We start from the raw sequence: 24,558 nt of genomic DNA on the forward strand, positions 1-24,558 counted from the left end.
CTTCACCTTTTGTTCCAGGCTGCCATGCTGTGTTAAATGCTACTTCAGAAATGACTGCCTTTTACTGATGGGTGAAATAATCTCTGTGCAAAGTCTGGAAATTATTTTCAGTCAGGGATGTATTTTAAGCTTCTTTGAAGTGAGAAGTACAGGATAAGGGGGATAAGCAGTGTGTGGGACTATGAGGTAGGTATTATGCGTTCTTTATTGGCTTCTTTTATTTGGTGCTTTATGAGGTTTTGAGCATGCCACTTTCTCATCTTTGCTTTTTTTTTTTTTTTTTTTCTTTTTTTCTTTTTTTTTCCAAATGTCACATTAGTTTGCCACAACAGATGGAAGAGGTAGTATGGAGTAAATATGGTCACAGAATCACTGACCTAATTTTTATTAGCTCAGTGGAACAGGCACAAGCAGTTCTCTGTGTGATCTTCCTTTGAATGCATATCTTCTCGCTGATAAATTTAGCGTGTTAAATTGAAATAGTGGGCTTGCTAAATTAACATCCATCTCAGACACCAAAATGTCTTGCTGTTGCTCTGAATGCTGCATTTGTGCTTTGGATCCTTCACCTGATGGGCATGTAGAAATGAAAAGCATGTTGCTGTTCATAAGGGCCAGACAATGACATGTCTTTGAAAAAGAGCTACAGATCGAAGCATCTAAGGATGGTTGCATGCATTTCCAAGCATTTTCTTATCTCTGTATCTCACCTTTGGCCATGAAAAAATATAGGTGCCTAGGCAGAGAGGAGCTTTCACTGCCTGACAAGTCACAGTCAATGCTCCGACACCTGCATCTTTCTTCAGGCTGAGAATGAGGACTGCCATCATTTCTCTCTGCCATTTAGAAGACCAAGGACTTCAGGACTTATGCTAGGAGTGACAAAACCAGTGATTTCCTAGTGCTGATAATTTCTGCTATGTTTATTTTATGAAAATCCTGGCTTGGGGACTGCTCTCAGGTGAAGAAGGAATGTGAGGGTCACAGCCTGTGTGAAATCACAGGGCTCAGTGGGTTGCCTGCAGTAACACCACACATCTCCGTGTCACTGGGCTCAGTAACTGCTAGCTGAGATGCCATGGCTGTACCAAACTGGTCATGGGACTCAGAGATGGTAGTCATAACCCAGGGAACTATGCATCTACACTCGTGAAAAGTAATTTTGTGCTATGTTTCATTTGCAGCTTTTGTATTCTTAACTCTAATGCTGAGTGAAACACACAGTGGCTTGGGAACAATACAATTCACATCCCCACAAAGTCTACATTGGATTTGCTCTTATTACGGTGTTCATCTCCTTATCTGGTCCAGACATATGCTAAAAGAAATGCACAAAATTGATCCCCTTGATAAAGCTGATGTTCACAATGTTTTAATAAAATTAAAATGCAATCTAAATATCTCCTGTAACCTGTATGCCTTTAATCATCTCTACTGTTTACTGACAGTCAGTTATCAAGTGTAATAAGTGAGTTTATTGCTTTAATGTTTGTTACTGGCCTATTTTCAAAATCCCTTACAGATGCAAGTTGTATATAGTTTAAATAAGAAATGCTGCATGTAGTCGTCACCACGGTGTTATCTAGAGAAAGGGAATGCCATTTCCTTCATTTAACCTCCCAGCCTGTCTCCCCCAGGTATATTTCTCAGAGTTAAAACCAATAGTTTGTAGGTTGCTATTGCTCATTAGCTTTGCTCAAAGTAGTCTTAGTTCTAATGTTGGTCTTAGACTGAATAAATATCAGAAAAATTTGGAGATCTGTTTATTTTATAGATTTACAATGTTCTGATGCTCAATGGAATCTGCTGAGTATCTTTTATAATGAAGTGAAGGCCTGGACCACACTGTGATAAGGAAAACCTATGTGTTGATTCAAAAAAATTTGGGATACAAAAATCAGGTAGAATTCTACTGACATTTCTAGAATTGGCCTAGGTTTGCAGAAACCTGGACTTGATCTGAACAGATGGGAACAGATGTTCTGATGCCTGAGAAAATTTTGAAGCAACTACTGACATGGGAATTCAGGGAAATTCAATAAATGTTTTTATTTCTCTGTGTTATTTCCTAATATTTGAGATGCATATTCCAAGGTCAAATGGAAGACTGAAAGAAATATAAATAAACCAATCCCCTATCCCACAAAATGGTATGGTTGAGCAAAGTTGTAACTTATCCTTTGAGCCAAAAAGAAGGTGAAAGGGATGTAATGCACCTTTCCATTGGTACCTGTTTAGGCAGTCCATGGACCTCTGTGAAAAGAAACACCATGAGCACCATTTCAGATTCTTTTTTTTGCACATCCCAAAACCATCACAGAAGAAAAACATGACATTGTGGCTATGGTTCAGCTATGAACATACAAGTCTTTTGTGCCAAAAGCCTTTGTATTTTTTGTTGTAGAAGTACAGGTATAGCAAAAAGATTAGAAGGAAAGTGTATGTCTTTGGTGTGGTACTGAACAGCATCACATCCATACTGAGGTATTTAGCAAGTTAAGAACCTGGATTTTTTAGTGCAGCAGTTGTCACCGAGATAGTTCAGAACAGTTAAGTCTTCCACAGTAGAGCATATCAGATGTCTAAAGATCCATCACCATACACTCATTTGGATACTGGAAAATTAGAAAGATTCTCTTAACATGCTTTTCATCATTTCAATCATTTGTCAGTGGCACTTTACAAATAATTAAATTAATTAATAAAAAAACAAATCTGGAGAAAAGCCAGGCCTTTCTTTTTGTATTCCTTTGAGAATTGTTTCATAAATGTAATGAAACAGAGGCTCCTTCTAACACAGTGCAACTTTTTCTGTCTGATCCTGATGCATATAGCTTGCATCTTCTCTTTATTCTCCATTCATATCATCTCTCAGTTCTTTTCTAGGGCCTTGATTCTGTGTTTTAAGGCTTGACAACTTATGACCACACAGCCCGTTATAATAGCCTGTATAATAGCCTTCTTGTATCCATGTGTATCAAGGTGCATGACTAACCCCTTGCTGTATTTTTGCTGGTGTTTGGTATTAAACTTCTTTATGCTTTAGTCACACATTAAAAAATGATGCATTTATTTTTATAACCCAATTCAGCATCCTGCACTACACTTTGTAGATGGAAAGATAACAAAGAAAAGTAAACAGTTCTGCTGATTCTCTGTGATGTGTGATCTGCCAGTCAAAGGTATTTGCAGTGTTTTTGTTTAGAAGAGGAACATCTAGAGGGAAGGAGAGAAGATTGCTAAAAGCAAAACAGCAGCTGTGTGCTAGTCATTTCAAAATTTTGCCCAGGCTGGTATGAAGCCTAGAGAAAAATATCTCCTGCTTTCAGTCTGTTAATTTGACTTTTCGACTTTTCTCATGTGGATACAGTACTTTTTTATGCTGCTTGCAAAGATATTTCTTAATGAAATTTTAAGTCTTAGTAATTTATCCTGACAGAAACTTTGGATGGTTACCTTTTCCACTTTTTTTTTTTTTTTTTTTTTTTAATAATTTCTTTTCTTTTATAATCTCAATTTCCTACTGTATCTCTAAAAGTTTCAGTTTAGTTTGTAGCAGTAAAAAATATAACAGTTCAGACTATTTCAGCTTTCTTAAATCTCTAAAGCTCTTGGAAATATGCTTTGGAAGTGCTAATCACAGCATCTTTCCTGATTTGAAGTCAGTGATTCAACATCAATAGCAGACATTGATTTATACCCGCTTTAGAAGTTCCAAAGACAATTTCAGGTACAATGTGTAATTTGCCTGAAAGGGCAATCCTTAATACTGGTGTAGGTTGTGCAGAAAGGAGGGTTTTGTGTGACAGCTGCAGTCTATCCTTTGAGAGAGGCACATAGGTGTGTAATGTGCTGTTATATATTGTATTCAATACAGCTCTGAAGTTTAGTTGGCATGTCCCTGTGCAATGGGTCAGAGAAAAGGGGCAAACATCCTTTGGGCATTGGCTACAGGAGGGACATGGGGAAAAACAGTGTGGTTACTACCTTAGTGAAATAGGTGGGTTGGCTGAGGCTAATGTGGAATTTAGTTGCCTTCTCTTGCTATTTTATCTTTAGATTTTCTTTTTATCACCCTTGCTTGAACCTCATCCCTTCCATTTATTTTTTTATGCTAACTGCCCAAAACAGTGACGTTATCCTTCCTAAATTCTGACAACTTTTTCATGTTTGAACATATGTAGCTGGCTTCAATTATGTCTTCAACTGCTGTTTGATCAGTATGGAACAGGCAAAAAGTGTGCTGCTTCTGCAGTATCACCTTCTGTCTGGGCCCTTGGAGCAGATGGAAAATGGACAACCTTGACTATTGTTATTTCCCATTCCATGATTCATTCATAATTCATCCTACTCAGTCCACTCATTGGCACTTGCCAGTTTCTGGAGATTTTGGAGTGTTCTGGTAGAAGTCCCCAGCAGGAAAACACATTGTAGCACAACCTCAGAGCAATCCCCTTAAAAAGAGATGGTAGCTTAGAGGCCTCCAGCTTCTGTCAGGCCTCCTCAGAGTCTTCCATTAGGGAAGAGCTCCAGCCTTTGAAGCAAAAATGGTTAAATAAGGAGATTCAAAACTTTGGGATCAGATGGAATCTTTTCTTTAGCAGTGGGCACTAGAGATAGATGCACAAAAATAAAGCCAGCGTGAAAACTAGAAAGAAGTGAATTGCCATGGAAATGGGTACCAACATGGTATGGGTATTCTCAGCAGAGTCGTCTCCTTGGTAAACTCAGCAGAAAGAAAACTTTTCATTGATAATTGTAAGCTAACAGGAAGAAGATCTAAGACCAGACCTTACTTAGAGCCCAGGAAGCTCAAACTGAGCTATGAGGAAAATGGATTCAGATCCCTGCCTTCAATATCCCCTCCAGAGCCTACATGTATTCTTCATCTCTCTGGCTTCCTTTCCTTTTAAAGAATGTTAAAAGCTTTAAAGAATGTTAAAAGCTTTTGAAATCGTTATTTTCAGGGGAAAATCATGTTCTTAGTCCAGCTCATAATCTTGGAAATGTTTATAGAAAATCTCATTATATCAATTATTAGCTCTGCTGTTACAGTGTGGATCTTGTCCCCTAAAGTAAATGTGTAGTAGTCAGGAGTGTGAAACGAAGTTTTTGATAACCCACATGCATGGGAAATAGAATATAAACATTTTTAGTTTAACCTGGATCATTCCTATTTATCCTTCTTTTTAAATATTATAGCAGTGATCTTTACAATGAGAAATTCCATTCTGTTCTGTGGGGTTTCTAGCCCTTTGGAAATCAGTTGAGTGAGCAAGATGGAAAGCCACGTGGATCTTAGCTCCTTTATATTTAAACTATTTCTCCCCATTTCTCTTCTTGTTTTCATCTGAACATGTGTATTGTGTGTGGCCACATTTGGCATCCCACAGTGGCAGGTAGTTTAATGCACTGACTGCCTTATTAAAAGGGACATACCAGACATCACTCCTGATTAAAAACTTAGATTAGGACATGCTGAGCAGCATGACCCTCTGGCTGGATGACAAGGTATTTTCTTTACAATCTCTTTTGGGGCTCTACACTAAATGTCAGCTAAGAAAAATTGTTAATTTTATTAGGCCTCCAACCATTTGGATTGTAAGAAGATAGTCATCCTTCCCAGAGGATTGGAGGCGATAGTAATACATAGTAATACAAATTATCAATAGTCATTGGGTAGATTTGCCTTTCAGTGGGCATTTCCATAGGTAAAAGAAGCAGGCAATGTTTTGTCATGTAACATTAGCTTTACAAGCCTCCAGTAATGGTGAGCAAGATCTTCCTGCAGTGCTGTGAGTTAGAAAGGGACTCTGCTGAGCAGAAAAGTTCAAAAGCCCCAGCTCTTCACCCATGTCATCTCTGGCTCTCCTGGCTGTGTGTCCAGGTATCTGCTGGCACCAGTCTTTCCCAGCAAGCAAACATTTAATTCAACCTGTTTGACTTGTATTCTTGCTACTGGTAATTACTGGTTTTGGTCACTACTACATTTGGTACATTTGGTAACAACTGGTTTTGATCAGGCTTTTGTGGAGGTGGCTGAAAAAATGAATCCTGCGTAATCTGAGATGTTTCTCCAAAAAAGAGCACATGAAGTTGTGTTAAGAAGAAACATCAGAGTTTCTGGATTCCTTCTGGAAATGAATATGAAACACAGGAATGGAGGAAGCTGTAGGTTTGTTTTTTTGCTGAAGAGCTCAGATGAAAGAAAGCAGATGAAATGGAAGGGGAAAAAAAGTTGTTTCAGGGGAAAAAGTCTCAAAGACAGGAGAGTAAGCTAAAGCCTGTGGCTTGGGATAATGTTCTAAGTGTCCAGTCTTTTGCGTAACTAATTGAAGTAAACTGATTTTTCAGAGTCTTTCCAGATACGACTTGAGTTATTGAAATGTCAGAGGAGGACAAAGTTATCTGTTTTCATACAGCAGGAAAACTTTGAAAAGTTGTAGAAAGCTTTTGCATTCAGCCATCTCCAGACAGCAATACACTGAGCAATAGTGCCCAAAGACGAGCTGGCGGGGAAGAAGACCGGCCTGGCTGAACAGAGAATTGTGGCTTGATCTTAGGAGAAAAAAGAGGGTTTATAATCTTTGGAAAAGTGGGCAGGCCACTAGGGAGGACTATAAGGATGTTGCGAGGCTGTGCAGGGACAAAATTAGAAAGGCCAAAGTTCATCTGGAGCTCAATCTGGCTACTGCCGTTAAAGATAACAAAAAATGTTTTTATAAATACATCAACACAAAAAGGAGGACTAAGGAGAATCTCCATCCTTTACTGGATGCGGGGGGAAACTTAGTTACAAGAGATGAGGAAAAGGCAGAGGTGCTCAATGCCTTCTTTGCCTCAGTCTTTAGTGGCAATACCGGTTGTTCTCTGGATACCCAGTACCCCAAGCTGGTGGAAGGGGATGGGGAGCAGGATGTGGCCCTCACTATCCACGAAGAACTGGTTGGCGACCTGATATGGCACTTGGATGTGCACAAGTCGATGGGGCCAGATGGGATCCACCCAAGGGTACTGAGAGAACTGGCAGAGGAGCTGGCCAAGCCACTATCCATCATTTATCAGCAGTCCTGGCTATTGGGGGAGGTCCCAGTTGACTGGCGGCTAGCAAACGTGACGCCCAGCTACAAGAAAGGCCGGAGGGCAGACCCGGGAAACTACAGGCCTGTCAGTTTGACCTCAGTACCAGGGAAGCTCGTGGAGCAGATCCTCTTGAGAGTCATCATGCAGCATTTGCAGGGCAAGCAGGCGATCAGGCCCAGTCAGCATGGGTTTATGAAAGGCAGATCCTGCTTGACAAACCTGATCTCCTTCTATGACAGAGTGACGCGCTGGATGGATGAGGGAAAGGCTGTGGATGTGGTCTACCTTGACTTCAGCAAGGCTTTTGACACCATCTCCCACAGCATTCTCCTCAAGAAACTGGCTGCTCTTGACTTGGACTGGCGCACACTTCGTTGGGTTAGAAACTGGCTGGATAGCCGGGCCCAAAGAGTTGTGGTAAATGGAGTCAAGTCCAGTTGGAGGCCAGTCACTAGTGGCGTTCCCCAGGGCTCGGTGCTGGGGCCGGTCCTCTTTAATATCTTCATCGATGATCTGGATGAGGGCATTGAGTGCACCCTCAGTAAGTTTGCAGATGACACCAAGCTATGCATGTGTGTCGATCTGCTTGAGGGTAGGGAAGCTCTGCAGGAGGATCTGGATAGGCTGCACCGATGGGCTGAGGTCAACTGCATGAAGTTCAACAAGGCCAAGTGCCGGGTCCTGCACCTGGGGCGCAATAACCCCAAGCAGAGCTACAGGCTGGGAGAGGAATGGTTGGAGAGCTGCCAGGCAGAGAAGGACCTGGGAGTAATGGTTGATAGTCGGCTGAATATGAGCCAGCAGTGTGCTCAGGTGGCCAAGAAGGCCAACAGCATCCTGGCTTGCATAAGAAGCAGTGTGACCAGCAGGGCTAGGGAAGTGATCGTCCCCCTGTACTCGGCTCTGGTGAGGCTGCACCTTGAGCACTGTGTTCAGTTTTGGGCCCCTCGCTACAAGAAGGACATCGAGGTGCTTGAGCGGGTGCAGAGAAGGGCGACAAAGCTGTTGAGAGGCCTGGAGAACAAGTCCTACAAGGAGCGGCTGAGGGAGCTGGGCTTGTTCAGCCTGGAGAAAAGGAGGCTCAGGGGCGACCTTATTGCTCTCTACAGGTACCTTAAAGGAGGCTGTAGCAAGGTGGGGGTTGGTCTGTTCTCCCACGTGCCTGGTGACAGGACGAGGGGGAATGGGCTTAAGTTGCACCAGGGGAGTTTTAGGTTGGATGTTAGGAAGAACTTCTTTACTGAGAGGGTTGTTAGGCATTGGAACAGGCTGCCCAGGGAAGTGGTGGAGTCACCATCCCTGGAAGTCTTTAAAAGACGTTTAGATATAGAGCTTAGGGATATGGTTTAGTGGGGACTGTTAGTGTTAGGTCAGAGGTTGGACTCGATGACCTTGAGGTCTCTTCCAACCTAGAAATTCTGTGATTCTGTGATTCTGTGAAAAAATAATATAATAAGGAGCTGCTGGAGAAATCTAAGAGTAGAAACATTTACACCTTTGCAGAGCTGAAGAAGCCTCTAATCAAAAAGGGCTCTGAGCATCCTAATGTCAAGTCCTATTACAGATCCTCAGAGTGAAAGGGGTGCAGAAGGAATTTGTCCTTCTGTGTCTTGGGAGTCTTCCATTGCTCCAGGAAGACACAGGCTGCGAAGAGAAACCATCTGTGGCAGCTGGTAACTTGCATTTAATCTAGGATCTAATAGCAGTGAGAGAATAATGCTAGAAATGAGATAAAGCCCCTCTGGGATGACAAATGGCTTTTCTATGTCCTTTCTGAACGGTGGTATCTTCATGAAAGCAGCAGGCAGATGTACTGCCAAGGGAGCAGGGGAAGTGAAGCTTAAGGCAGCTAAACGCAGACATCATATTCTTTGGTCTCAACTTCTTATTGAGTATGCGCTGGGTAGAAATAAGAGAGATTAACTGAAAATCGAATCTCCTAAGAAAAGTTCTTTTATTTGATCAGCTACTTTATTGTGTTGTTGACTTGTTCTTTAGACTGATAAAGAGAGAGAAGATGGTTTTGTGATAATTATTTTTTCTGGAGTAAAAGTAAATTAAACGGGGGGGGAAGGGCATTGGATGGAATGTGGTTATCTGTTTCACGAGGGTCAGATGAGCCACTTAAATGTGTCATTTTAAGAATGCTGAAAACTTCCTGTCAGAAGAAAATATTTTTCAACCTTTTTAAATGTTTTTTTATTTTCCTTTTAAAATATCTTCTAGTAAAATATGGATAAATAATGAAAAAGTAGACTTTTTGTCCCATTCTTTGCCAAAAAAAAAAAAAACAACAAAAAACACATATATATGAGCAGAAACAATGCTGTGGTACATATGTACAAGCAGAAACAATTTAGGTTGCTAGAAGGCAAGGGTGCTTGTGAGAGCTGGGCTACATTTAAAGAGCACTTCTTCCATGCTCAGGATTGGTGCATCCCGAAAATAGGAAATCAGGGAAGGGGGGCAGGAAACCAGCATGGATGAGCAAGGAGCTCGTCAATGAGATCAAAAGGAAGAGGATGGTCTATGAAATGTGGAAAAAGGGCCTATCCTTTTGGGAGGAGTATAGATGTGTTGTCAGAGCCTGTAGGGACGCGACGAGGAAGTCTAAAGCCCACCGAGAGATGAGGCTTGCAAAAGAGATAAAGGATACTAAGAAAGGTTTTTTCAAGTATGTAAACAGCAAGAGGAAGACTAGGGATAATGTGTGTCCCTTGCTGAATGAGGGGGGTGTTCTGGTCATGGGAGATGCTGAGAAGGCAGAGATACTGAATGCTTTCTTTGCTTCAGTCTTTGCTTCAAGGACACTCCCCCAGGACTCCTCGACCCTGGCAATAGGACAAAGGATCTGGGAAATGGAGGGCTCCTCCCTGGTGGACATGGGAGTGGTTCGGGAGTGTTTGAGTGAGCTCAACGCACACAAATCCATGGGTCCTGATGAAATGCATCCACGTTGCAAAGGGAGCTGGCAGATGTGATCGCTGAACTGCTCTCTATCATCTGTGAAGGTCCTGGAGAATGGGTGAGGTGCCTGAAGACTGGAGGATAGCCAGTGTCACTCTGGTCTTCAAGAAGGGCAAGAAGGGGATCCGGGAAACTACAGGCCCATCAGTCTCACCTCTGTCCCGGGAACGGTGTTGGAGCAGCTTGTTCTGGATGCCATCTCGAAGCAATTGGAAGAGAAGAAGGTTATGAGGAGTAGTCAGCATGGATTCACCAAGGGGAAGTCGTGCTTGACCAACCTCTTTGCCTTCTATGATGGCATCACCAGCTGGGTAGATGGGGGCAGAGCAGTGGATGTCATCTACCTTGACTTTAGCAAGGCTTTCGATACTGTCTCCCATGACATCCTACTAGCAAAGCTGAGAAAGTGTGGGATAGATGAGTGGACAGCAAGGTGTGTTGAGAACTGGCTGACTAGCTGAACTCAGAGGGTGGTCGTCGGCAGAGCAGACTAGCGGTGTTCCCCAGGGGTTGGTGCTGGGTCCACTCTTGTTCAACATCTTCATCGACAACCTTGATGAGGGGATAGTGTCCATCCTCAGCAAGTACACTCATGACACAAAGCTGGGAGGAGTGGCTGACACGCCAGAAGGCTGTGCTGCCATTCAGCAAGACCTGGACCGGCTGGAGAGATGGGCAGGAAGAAACCAAATGAGATTTAATAAGAGCAAGTGTAGAGTCCTGCACCTGGGAAGGAACAATCTGAAGTATCAGTACAGGCTGGGGGATGACCTGCTGGAGAGGAGCTCTGACAAAAAGGACCTGGGGGTCCTGGTGGATGACAGGTTGACCATGAGCCAGCAGTGTGCCCTCGTGGCCAAGAGGGCTAATGGGATCCTGGTGTGCATTAAAAGGAGCGTGGCCAGCAGGTCAAGGGAGGGGATCCTCCCCCTCTACTCTGCCCTGGTCAGGTCTCACCTGGAGTACTGTGTCCAGTTCTGGGCTCCCCAGTACAAGAAAACAGGGATCTCCTGGAAAGAGTCCAGTGGAGGGCCACAAAGATGATACGGGGCCTGGAGCATCTTCCCTATGAAGAAAGGCTGAGAGACCTGGGTCTGTTCAGCCTGGAGAAGAGAAGACTGAGAGGGGATCTCCTCAGTGTATATAAATATCTGAGAGTGGGGGACAGAAGGATGTAGCCAATCTCTTTTCAGTGGTTTGTGAGGATAGGACAAGGGGCAATGGCTGCAAGTTAGAGCACAGGAAGTTCCGCACTGACATGTGAAAGAACTTCTTCACGGTGAGGGTGACGGAGCATTGGAACAGGCTGCCTAGGGAGGTTGTGGAGTCTCCTTCTCTGGAGATATTCAAGGCCTGTCTGGACACCTACCTGGGCAGCCTGCTCTGAGGAACCTGCTTTGGCAGGGCGGTTGGACCCGATGATCTTTCGAGGTCCCTTCCAACCCCTACAGTTCTGCGATTCTGTGATTCTGTGATTCTGTCCCAAATAATTTTAGTTTAGTCTCCAAACAAATTTTTTCCTTTTTTTTTTTTTTTTTTTAACTGAATAGTTTGGAAAATGTTAATTTCTTTTCTAACTTTTCTATTTTTCCTATTGTTATTATTACTATTATTTTAATTTGAACTGCTATATAAAATAACTCACAGCTCTGTCAGCTCTACTTGCAAATTTTAACATTAGCTGGGAGACCTTTTTTGTCAAGTAAGCCTATATTAATTAAGACCGAAGTTCTTTGGAAATAAGGAAATTGAGTTTCTCATTGGACACTGCTATTCCAGATGGTCAATATTATTTGAAAGAAATAATCCCAGGATAAGTGAAAGGCAAAAATCATTATAAATAACAACAAAAAAAAAAAGTCTATAAGATAAAGCAAGACAGTCTCCAGTCTTCATCTGAGGTTTGATTTTTATTCCTGTCTCTATGGAAAAGAAGCCCAACTCTTTTGGTTGCACAGGGCTGCTTCATAGTAAAAACCAAACTTTTTCTTAGGGTTTTTTTTGGAGGTGGAACTTGTGCATGGATCTCTTACTGTTTGACAAACCTCATGTTGCACCATGTGGTGTAACAGGGGCTCTCTCCCCTACCTAGCCCTGTGTATTGACATATTTGCAGAATGGTGTCTCATTGCTTTAAGATCTCTGCCAGGTTTGGTGATGCAAACAACATCATCACAGCAAGTTTTGTAGCAAGGGGCAGCACACCTTCCTTAGGGAACCAGGCACCTGTCTCTGAATTGGGCAGTATTGTTTGGTTTGCGAAAGGAGTGAATAAGTGAATGTGGGATGATGTGATGTGTGAAACCCTTGCAGTTAAAAGGAAAGAAGCTTTGAGCCTGCATGACACCCATGTAGGAATCTAAGACAACATGAGGTTTTTAGTCCCTCACTGAAGAAACTTTCTTTACATCTGTAAGAAGTCCAGGAAGGCTAGGTCCCTAACTTTAACACTTACTGTTGGGGCATTAAATTAAGCAATATGAATACACTCTTGAAGACTTACTGTTTGACTAACTTTGTGCAGATGGTGAAATTTTAGTGGGTAGAACTGATAATAATTTTTGTTCTGGGAGCATTTTAAAATATGTTTCTTCTGTCATCAAATTTCATATTGTCCCCTTGTTAAAGTATGTGTCTCAATATATAGCCTGTTCACCTGGTAATTGACTATCTGCTTTTATTTATTTTATTTTTTTAATACTCATCTGTCCCCTTTTCCAAAAACTCAAATTCTGGACTAATGCCACACTAATTCCATGGCATCCCAATCTGAGAAGGAGATGAGCCTTCCTGGGAAATGAGTATTGCGTAAGATGTGAACTAAGCGCTGTCAGGAGTGCAGTTTATTTCTTTGACTAGCTATAGCAGCATCTTTAAATTTGTGCCTATGTGCATGTAAGTTTGAATGAGAAGGAACAAAAAATAAATAAATCCAAAAGACTACTCTTGTTACCCAGGAGAAGGGATTTGACAGATATTAGTTATTTGTCCTACTGGAAGGGCTGAGGTAACTGGGGGTAGAAAATCTTCTCATTTCCATGGTAATGAACATGTTCTAGAAAATTTGCCTTATATCAGGTAGTTGGAAAGTATCTTTTATTTTAGACTTCCTGGAAAGGGTTTATTATGCAGATTAGCTTGACACTTGCTTTTGTTGCTGTCTGTATTACCATCTCAAAGAACCACTCTCAACACTGCACAAGAAAACAATAGTTTTGTACATGGTTATTCAGAGTTTATATTAAGAGTTTGCAAAGGCTAGTGTTCTAACTTAATTTGTGGGCTATTTTCTCTTTGAAAACATATTTTTAAGAAGCACTGAATAATTTACAAGATTCACATCTAATTAAAGTGAGAGAACAGTGGGAATATGAAACTGGTACTAGCTATTCTTTTGTGTTGTATATTAGTCTGACAACCACTACAGTTTCCTTTGCAAACATTTCCACTGTTTAATGATTAAAATAAATAAATAAATAAATAAAAATCTAAGCATCTTCCCTCAATTTCAAGTGTATTTTTCAACTAAAAAGGATTTTGATTGTATCATGAAACATACAAGCTAATATTAACTGGGGATCATGTTTCTGAATGTTTTTACTTTGGGGATATTTTGCACAGCTCATATTATGACTGATAGCTGCTGGTTGCATTACTATCAGCGTGGAAACATGTCTAGCTATACACTTAATATTCATATAAAGGAATTTCAGGGGTTGCAATGCTAGCTCCATTCCCAGTCTTTCCTACCTGTGCAAAGGCTACCTGAGCCCAAGGGGTGAGAATGGCCTTTTGGCACCAAATTGAGATCAAAATTAAATTCTTTCTTCTCTAAAAGGTTTCTTTATGTGACTTTTATGAATAGTTTGATCTCAGTGGGCTATCCCTGTTAGCAGATAACATTGTATGATTTATTTTTCATGCTTTTTCAACTAATTACATACTAGTGACTCTTTCATAAATACTTTTAAAATGCTGAACGCCATGAAAATACAAATTTAACTTTTATTTTGTCACTGTCATCGGCATAAAAGGTCCTCTACCTTCACACATGCACCTGAAATATTGCTGAAATATGTGCTGAAATGTGAAGTGTACTGAAAGATGTAGCTGAAATATGGGTACATTTGGTTCATTGGATCAGGCTTTGATAAAAGTTGTCGATCGGGCTTTGGTACAAGTTATCTTCATGATAGTGGAAGTGCTCTTCCCTTGACCTCTTCCAATTGCATATCCAGAGATGTACATTTTTTGTCCTTATTGTGACCTCATAATTTAAACATTATTGTTTATAAAATGATTCAGAGGCACTGATCTGACCTAAAAGTAACTAGGAAATAACCAAGAAATAAATGTTTGATTTTTTTTTTTTTTTTTGGCTCTTTTTATAGTGAAAGCAAGTTGAAAAATGTAATTCGCTGCCCTTTGGTGCATCTTAGAGGTCAAGTACACCTCTCTAAAATGGAAGCATGCAGCACAGAGTCACTACTGTACTGTGATTAGGAAGCAATGCAGAATATTCAGCAGCCAGTGGGATTCAAAGACAGTCAACTCCGCCAGCTCTGTTGAGCAACTTTGGTTTTTCCATTCTGTATCCTCATATAGCTCCTTGTAGAAAATGGTTTGTTTTTCTTCTGTGTGTGTATAGTGCTTATCAACTTAATGTCTGATTTCATTTGGAGTATCCAGATGCTAATGGCAGAAAATAGTAAAGGAGTAACAAATTAATATAATGCATGGCATTGTGTTTAGGTGTAACTCACAGAGTACTGGAGAAAATTCAAAAATAGTATTGGTGATTGGTGCTATAAAAATAATTGACGCTGTAATATCATTCAGAGCAGTTGTCCTTCCCTGAAGTAGTAGTTCAGGGAATGATGTCACTTCATGTCTTTTCTGGACTCAAGTTTTTACAGCACATAGCAAGAGATACAGAACCACTCTGCGTCTTTGAATGTGGAGTTTTGAAGTATCACTGATGTCACTGCTGGCACAAAGATACTTCATAGTAGGTGACAATTTTCTCTAGCAGTGTTCAGATTAAAGAGACTGTAAAGTAATGTATCTGAGATGTTGCCCAATAAGAAGAGGGAGGAACAAAATCTCTGCAGCATTATGATCTCTGTGGACATTACCTGTCTCAAATTCCAGTGAAGATCCACAACTATCGATAGGATAGTACAAGATAAATCGTAATTCTACAGCTGTACTCCCAAGGATGTCTTGACTAAGTAACTCCTGCTTTGAATACTGTCTTTAAAGGCCTGGAAACATATTCTACTTTAATGATATATCACTTACAGCTGGAAAATATCAGAATTTACTTTATAGTAATTGTAGCAGCAGCAGTAGTAACAATGGGTCTAAACTGTGCCCTGCTAACTCTGGGAATCCTCCATTATCCCTGACTCGAGAAAACTGCTGAGATTCTCAGATTTAGAATGTATTGCACCCATGACACAAAACAACTGAAGCCAGACAGTGTAAATAGAATGTTATGGTAAAAAAGTGAGTGCAGAATTTTCTGAGATAATCAGGTAGCAGAAAAACAGGCTGCAGCAATACAAACAAATAGCAACTTTACTATTGAAATTGCCCGAATTTTGCCAATTTCAAGTGCAGCTGTGCTACTCAAATTCAGTTAGATTAGAAGAAAAGAATTTCCTTTAACACATAGTTCTGCAAACATCCTGTATGCAGTAATAAATACATAAATAAACAAGCCCATCCAGTAAGCACAGATGCCATTTAATGTGGAAGCATATTAAAGTTTACAGTTACTTCTTTTAGACTCTTCCCTGGGGTGCCATGTGTCATCCTCATGGAGAAGGAACTGCAAAGTCTGATTCACTGATGTATTAGACAACATCTGTGCTTGCTGGCTTACATTAAAGATACTGAATCAAAAAAGAGTTTGATCTGCTTTACCAGCACTGACACAAGGTTATACTTCGTCTTTGGCTTGTTGGCTTTTTTTATTGTTTATGTTGGATGTCATGAGTCAAAACTGGTTAGCTCTTTTACGTCACTTGGGAATTGCCATTTTGCTAAGCAGAAATGGGTGTGGCCATTTCTATAATCTGCAGAGGAAAATCTCTGCATTTTACATATTCAGCTCTTGGAGAACTGCAGGAGAAGGATAGGGGTAACTCATAGGTGGGAACAGGTGACAGCTTCTCAGGGCCGCAGTGGCTTCAGGTGAGGTGTGGCTGGGTATACATGTATTACAACTAATTCTTAAGAGATCCCAATGATGATAGTTTGATGTCCTGATAGTGACATTTTGTTTCTTTTTTTTTTTTTTTGGGAGAGGAAGCTGGGGGGACAGAATGTGTGTGTACCTTAATATAATCAAGGCATTTGCAACTGAAAGGTTGAAAGGTAGTAGCCTTCCTCTAGAAGATGCCATGCACACTGATATTGAGACTGAATGAACGCAAAATGCAAATGTAAACTAAAGGGACTTTTTGTTGTGTTTTAGAATTGATCTCTTTCATAATTAATGGATCATGATAAACCTTTGGTATGTGGTTATAATAGGGAGCAAGAGGCTGCCATTATCATATGAGCATGGTAACTAATTCCAGAAAGAGTTGCTGTTCTTCCATCACTAGAGGGGAAAAGAACATCATCTCAAGGCTTTAGTGTTTCATTTTTCAGTTTGCTCTAGATCTTCTAGCTGGAAACTTCCCATCCTTTGTGAAGCTCGTCTTCTGTGAAAAGTTTTAAGAATCAGTTATAATGAAAAAACATGTTTTGTTTTGTCTAATTTTTCTTTAGAGAAATTTGATGGCGAGCTTAGAACATTCTCATGTTCTTCTGGAATCCATTGAGTAGATTAGTGCCTTAAATTAAACATGTTACGTTAAAGAGTCACCTTAAGATTACCTGAGTCAAACTCAACACAATCAACATGAGAGAAACTGTTCAGATAAAAAATAAAATAAAATAAAAAATCCCGGTTCTGTCTCGTCATTCCAGGTTAGTGACACTCTCTCAGTGTCTGCTTTACAATACAGAAAAGCATTTATATGCTAATCTGATGAGGATCCAAAATCTGGTATTTCTCCTTTTGAAATATGTTATCAAAGTTTGAAATGTATGGATAAATGTTAAGTGATGACTTTGTGAACTGGACACAGGAGACACAAGCTGCCAGAGATACATATTTTTGGCTGGGACTATTCCACTGACACAGTAGCTATCAAAATACAATCTGGTGCCCATCTTGACAGATACGTAGCATATTTGCGACACGGGCAAATGTCAGCTCAGGGTTTCACAGCCAAAACACACTTAGCTCACAAAGAGCAGAAAGTCTTGTAGTCTAACCCTTAGTATTACAAACTGAAATATACTTTAAAATTAGGCTGAATCAGTGATGAATTAATGGGAACTATAGCAATGTGTGTTGTTGTTTGGAAGGGTATAGAGCCCTTCCGAAAGGCTGCAAGCTAAGGGAAGCAGAGAATCAGCTTCTGGAATCAGTTCTGAAAGATACAATAGTGTAGGCTTTATCTTCAACCGTGATGAAAATGAAAACTGATTACATGAAAAGAGAATTTTGCTGAAGCCAGAGTTTTGATAGCTACTGGGGTGAAATATTTACTGACAGAAGACAAGACAAAAAAACAACAACCAACCAAACAAACAAAAAAACAATCACAGAATGCACCTCACATTTACATAAGGATATGAAACAAGGGATTTAAGGGACTTTCAGGTCATTCATGTGAGTCCTCTGCTATTGCAGTCTTCCAGTCTTATGGGTTTTCTTTTCTCCTTTAGAAGATTAGGAAGAGTAAGTAAAAGCAGAAACATCCAAGTTATAAATTTTGAGATACTACCACCTGTCTCTGGAACACAATTCTGCTCTAGGTGACTTCACTGAAAGCTGAGTGCATGAAAGAAAGGTTTTAATCTTTACAAATTCTACTCTAATGTAGGCAGGCATGGCTATTGTGACAAATATTTTGAAAATGAAAATAAAGTCATAGCACTGTCTTCCATTAAATAAACCTTTATTTTACAACAGCGACACCCCCTCATTTTTGGCAAACAAATGAGATTGCAAACAGCAGCAAATGAGTGTTCAGTTCTGCTTGATGATTACTCATGTGGAGGGCTCTGGTTTGTCTTGGATGACTCTTGAGCTCTGGATTCATGTGAGAGCAGGAAAACAGCAAAATCCCTAATAGAGCAAAAGCTATAGCTCCTCTGGATAGCAGCAGCAAGACACACATTGACTGTGTGTCAGGTGATACTTGACAATTTTTGAGGATAAAAAATATTTCTTTAAGTTGTTTAAATAGGATATGTCAGCTCTTTGTATTTTTTGAAACCTTTTTGGTTTTGACATCAGGTACAGAAAAATTCATTTATCTTAGCAACACAGCCTGTGACTGCAAGCCCTGTATTTTGCTTCACAGCCATGGCCTGTCTGCTTTCCTCTCTGCTTCTCAGGAAGCTCTTCTTCAAAACATCTACAGCATCTGATATCTTTTACCACACAGGATCTGCTTGCTTAAATGCAGATGACAGAGGCATAGTCAGCTTTTTGTTTTCCTATTTTTTTTTCTACAGAAAACAAAAGCATGATTTAAAGAACTTTTCCTTTGCATTGTGATATGTGCTTTTTAAAAGGAAATGCTTTGAAAATACCATATGTGTATAAAAGAAGGAAAGAGAATGAATTCTGTTTTTCTCTGATAATCCCTTGTGGTGCCAGGAGCTATGCTAGGAGGTCTGTTTGGTCATTCTGCTTTTACCTTTCATTCAGTCCCATAACTGGCAATGCATGTGGTCAGGACAAGTCTCTACTAACTTGGAAATACAGCAGCTCTTCTTCGCAGCCCACAGCAAATTCAGTGAGTCCTGCAAGACCAAGGAGCACAGAAGAATGTTTTGGAGAGCTGTATGATTGTCCCTTAGCATATAGTTTTCTTCTACATATCTCTATATAGGTAACATATCTTACATCTGTTAGAGTATTTCTGTCCTAGCATAGAGTTGCTATTCTTGAAATTAAAAAAAAAAAACACACGACTTCAATCTTAAACTTTAAATATGAGTCAATCATTTTGAAGTCATCAAGGTTACTAATGGATTGTACTCAGTGTGAACAGGGGAAGTAGAGTTAGGAAATTTGCCTTATAAGAATAATGGACCAAAATCCTCACCCACATCAATATAAATCAGAACTGACTACAATTAAGTAAGGAGAATTGACTCTGTAAAAATTGCTGTGAGAGGAGAGAACAGCATCTGCTTTTTATTTACCTTTGGAAAACTAAATGTTTGAAATGGTCAATTTGGGCTATATATACTCCAACAGGATTTGGGATTGTCAGAATGAATTAAAATCAGTTTTTATTATGCATGGAGTGTTTTTAATGGTGCACTTATTTTCTTAGTGATGTGTGTTCCACCTTATAAAAAATAAAAATTCAGAACATCAAAGTGTTTACTACAAAATGTGTGGTTTTTTTTTCATATATTTTTTTATACATAAATATATATTGTGCAAGCCAGATAAAGACTTGCAAACATTGGTAATGCACCTAGTATGAAAGTTGTTGCTAATATACCATGTAAATTAGTGTCTCTGTCTCTCTCTCTTGACATGGAAAGACAAATATTGCAAGATTTCTAGGGAACAAAGACACTTCACTCAAAAATTCAAACACAGCTTTATGAGATTCTCTGTTCTTGTTGATAAAAGTTTTGTTTCTTCCCCACCCAGTCATCTTCTGCTTCACCTCCAGTAGGCATCCGTTTACTACAGGAGGTTAAGGAAGGAATGTTTTTTTCAGAAACAACTTATTTCTCAAACTCTCACTAGCTCCCTAGACTCCATTTTGGGTATGCAATGGTTCCCAGAGGATTGAAGTGTGAAGTCAGTGTTCCCTGTGTTTGCCTAGATGAGGAAATTGAGCTGTTCAGATCAATTAACAGGTCTTTGTGATGAGGGTGTTAGAAAGAAGGGATAATTTGGTTTGATTTATACTGTACTTTTGAAACATTAATTTATGCTATTCCAGCAGTGTAAATAAATTGCTGTTGAGGTAAATATGTTGGAGTGAATTCTCCCTGCCCATATTTTATTTTTTTCTGTTTTTATTTATTTATTTATCAACTAGATACTGAGGGAGCTGGAGGTTTCAGCACAGTGTCTCTTTGAGAGCCTCTGGGACCCCTGGCACCCAAAACCCTGGGAGGGATGGTACTGCAGTGGCCCCACTGCCCCTCCATAGGGTGTGCCTTGGGTGCATGGTCTCATGAGCAAGATCAGCCATGTGAGGCACCTAGAAGATGCTCTTCAGAGCAGTGTTTAAGTAGATAGTAAGGAAAAAGTAGGACTGTAGTCACAGTCTCTCTACTCTCTCAGTCAGTCAGATCCCAATGAAGTCAGAAAAAGTTAAAAAGAGCCTTTTCAGGACACTACCAAATCAGTCATTGCTGCCTTTTGCAGTCCACAGCTTCTGAATTGATTTTGCTTGGAAACACTTAGCTTTTTTATGAGGACGTGTTCAGCAAAAAAGTAGGGTGCTAGCTTTGGCTGTGTTAGTCCAAGTGGTGCTTTAGATACTGGGATACTGTTAAGAAATATAAATCTCACTGGGAAGGAGGAATATGTTACCTCCCTGAAACTGTGATAAAGTTGGACCAGAATTCTTGTTAGGTCCATTTCTGGACACTGTCTGTGCTTTCAGTGACCCTGATCTACTACAGAGATGCATGTTCTTTTGCAGGTGTGGAGAACTGAGGGATTTGTTGTGGAGACAATAGTTTTCATCATGTTATTATGAACAATGTGCCTCTCAGTATCCCTGTGTCCTGTCCTAAATCTTTTAGGACTACAGGAGGTACCTAGTAGAGTATAGTCCAGGGTCGATGCAGGGTGGACTTTTTTCCCTGCTTCCCTATTAATATTAATAATATCCTGTCAGCATATGTTTCAGAATTTCTGTTTTTCTTTTAGATTTTTCCTACTCCACAGTTTTACCTTTGGAATAATTTTTAAAACTATTAACTAGCAAAATTTACATTATTAGCAGGATCAGTGCTGGAAAATAAAAAGAAACTGAACATGAAGGAATGAGTATCTGCTCCCTCAGTGGTTCTAGCACTTGAAACTTTAAGGATGTGTTATACCACCTGGAGGAGGATATAAGGTGCTTAATGATAGTTATGTATAAAAATCTTCATGGCTGAATGGTATTCACAGCAAATCCATGAACAAAGACTGTTTTGATTCATGTCTAGTTGCAAAACAAAACAAAACAAATTAAAAAAATCACTGAGGAGCAGATCTTATTTTCTGCCCATCACTTTGCCCCATTGTTCCACTATACCGAAGACATGTTCTTTGGCTGATCTGGCATGGACCAGCAGAACCCAAATGTTATTTTAATATAGTCTTTTTTTTTTGAGGGGAAGGTCCAACAATCCTAATATATAAATATATATATATGTATATATAAACTCACACACAGATCTGAAATCTTTTAACTCTTTTGGGTTGTGATTTAATTTTCTTTATACACAAGTTGTGTTCTATTTTGTTGTCAGGCCAACTCAATTTCCCCCCTTCTGCTTGCTGTGTGTTAGGTTCCTCTAGCAACCGCTTCATGCCAATTCAGGAAAAGAAAATGCTTCCTGGAAGGCTGGGTGTTGGGAGAGCTGTACAGCACTGCGGAGACAGAGAGACTGGAAACTGTACCATACAGACTCATTTAAAGTGTGTGCCAGAGAAAAAAAAAAAAAGTGATATTTGCACCAATTTGTATTTCTCATTAAGTGCTTCCTGGGCCTTCATGGTGCTGCAATAGAAACCAAAAACAACAAAAAGGAATATTTTCTATAGCTGTGTTAAGTGAAGCCAGTGGGATTGGTTTAGTGGGAAAAGAATAAACCATGTTTGTTTCCAGCAGTTTGAAATCCAGGACTGTACTGATGACAGCTAATACATGTATATTTTCATTATTTCATTTTCCTGGTTTCATACAATATTGCCTTTAAAATTAATATTGACATTTAATGTCTGTGGAAATAGCTATCAATATACAGAAGATTAAATAAAGCAATAGAAAGAGTGCGAACTGCAACTGATAGAATAGCTGGTATCCCTTTAAATAAAACTCAGAACAATATTTTCTGCTGCACACTACTTCCTCAGCACTCTGACCTTGATACCGGATACAGCAGGTGTAGGTTATTCTGTATATTATCCATTGTTCTCATGTGCACCTAGAAAAACTTGTTTCTTAAAAGAGACCCTTACACTTCCCCGCCTCCCCTCCTCTGCAGCTTAAGTTATCCAGTGTTATGCTTACAGTTATGACAAGTATACAGCCACTGATACACAGGACCTGGCTCAGGAAGGTGCAGCAAATAAAACCAAGTGACTGGACAATAAAACGTCAGATGAAATTCAATGTGAGCAAATGTGAAGTAAAGCACATGGGAAAGAAACATTACCATTATTACCTTTGACTTAATTCTGTGTGAGTTAAAAAATAAATAAAATAAAATAAAATAAAATAAAATAAAATAAAATAATAAAATAAAATAAAATAAAATAAAATAAAATAAAATAAAATAAAATAAAATAAAATAAAATAAATCTTCAATCTCTTTCACAGGTCTGTAGAGAGGACTCAGAAGAGGAAAGCAAGCAAGAAGGTAATTTCTCTTGAAGAGCATTTCAGGTACCCGCCATTTCAATTGGGCTCTTTGTCTTGGAAGGGAGTGTCTAGCAAGATGAGCAGAGCTTGGGAGTCAAGGCAGAGTCTGATATGGTTTGAAGGTTCAGGTACGTAAGCAGAGGTATCTCTAGTGGTGCTCAATCTTCATGAGCATTCAATTCTTTGCAGATTGTTCTCCTAAAACCTGCAGTGTAAGTTCTTCCTTATTGCTCATAAAGTTATGATCTAGCATTGCTGGAAGATGTTGGCTGTCCTATTGCCTTTGAATATATGAATATATCAGATGAGATCCATACTGTCTGATCCAAAACTGACAGACAACAGTGGGAATATCTGCCATCAATGAAAAAGTGCGTTTTTTTTTTTTTTTCTTCCCTGTATTCATAATGAACAGGAAGTACATGCTTTTAGACTGATTTTGCAGAATAATTCTAATGTGCAGAAGAAAAACATATTGAGTAGCTGTGAAGACACAACCAGTATTTTTGTCTGCCATGTCTTTTATCTACAGGTATTGCACAGTAGTTGAACAACAGCTCACTAACAGCTAAACCTCTAAAAACAAATTACACTAGTTTTTAATAGATCAATTCAACAGTTTCCAAATCTTATTTCAATTATAGATAGAAATCCTGAAAACCAGGGAAAAAGCCACTGGCATTACAGGGACTTAAATTTATATTCCACTGAGTCTTGATGAAACCTACAACATTAACTTTTTTTCTCCTTCAGTGACCTTAGTGGTGGCTTTTAGTTTCACCATCAGATTAAAGGGTAATATCCTTAACAATGTTAGTCCTGGCCCTTAAATGAAATACAGAGGGTTGTGCATATAGGTTTCTAGCATCTTTATCTCTATATCTATACCTCACATAAGTGTGAAGTGGAGGACTGAACAAAGACAACTGTTTCCAGGAAGAAGTATTTTCAGGCTTTCAAAGAACAGAACTTTGAGACTTATGATTTCTAAAATGCCTTCAATGTTTAGTACTGAATTTTTGTCTCACTTTTTTTAATTACTACATCAAAAGTGCAGGTGCAAAATGTAAGTTCCGAATTTCTGCATTGAGTAAATGAGAATTTCATAGCTTCACACACTGAGAGTCCTCAGTCAAGAATCTGTATGATGCAGGATCAGCCTGTCTGCAGCCTCTTTCAGAGGCCCAATACAGCTTGGCCAGCTGCAAGGTGGAGTCCATGAGGTTGCAGTGGTGTGCCACTTCTGCACTTGAGCAAGCTCATGAAGTCACTCTAAAGCAAAGTGTATTTGGATGAAGCCTGCCAGGTTCTCAGGTATCTTGGGTGCAGGTAGGACAAATGCAGAACTTTGGGGAAAAAAAAAAGCACAGATTTGCTTTAAAGTTAGATTCCTCTTGAAGTCCAGGTGTTTTTTACTTCACTTGCTTAAAAATCTTTTATCTGGGGGATAGAGCTTGGATGCAGCTACTATTAAAGAAAAGTCTTTTTTTTTTGTGTGTGTGCTAACACATAAAGGTAGATTAGGAATAAGGAAAAGATAAGATAACTCTCAGATAAGGAACTCTGTCCAAGGATTGTATTGTGTGGTGGCTCTGCTTGTGATTTGAACTGTACCCTGAAATACTTACTTGCTTCTTGCTTCAGATCACGTCCCAATCTATTATAAAGCAGCACATTCCCACTGCAAAAGCTTTGCAAGCTTTTGCTGACAGCTACAAGAATAGTTCAGAGCTGCTCTGAGCAAGGGATCCTTTTCTGAAGGAGTATGTTTCTGTGGGAAGTTTCAGCAGGAACTGAAGGCAGAATGTCCTTGTGTGGTTGC

The sequence above is a fragment of the Aythya marila genome (genome assembly GCF_965140915.1).
Source record: "Aythya marila genome assembly, chromosome: 15".
In the NCBI taxonomy this organism is placed as follows: Eukaryota; Metazoa; Chordata; class Aves; order Anseriformes; family Anatidae; genus Aythya; species Aythya marila.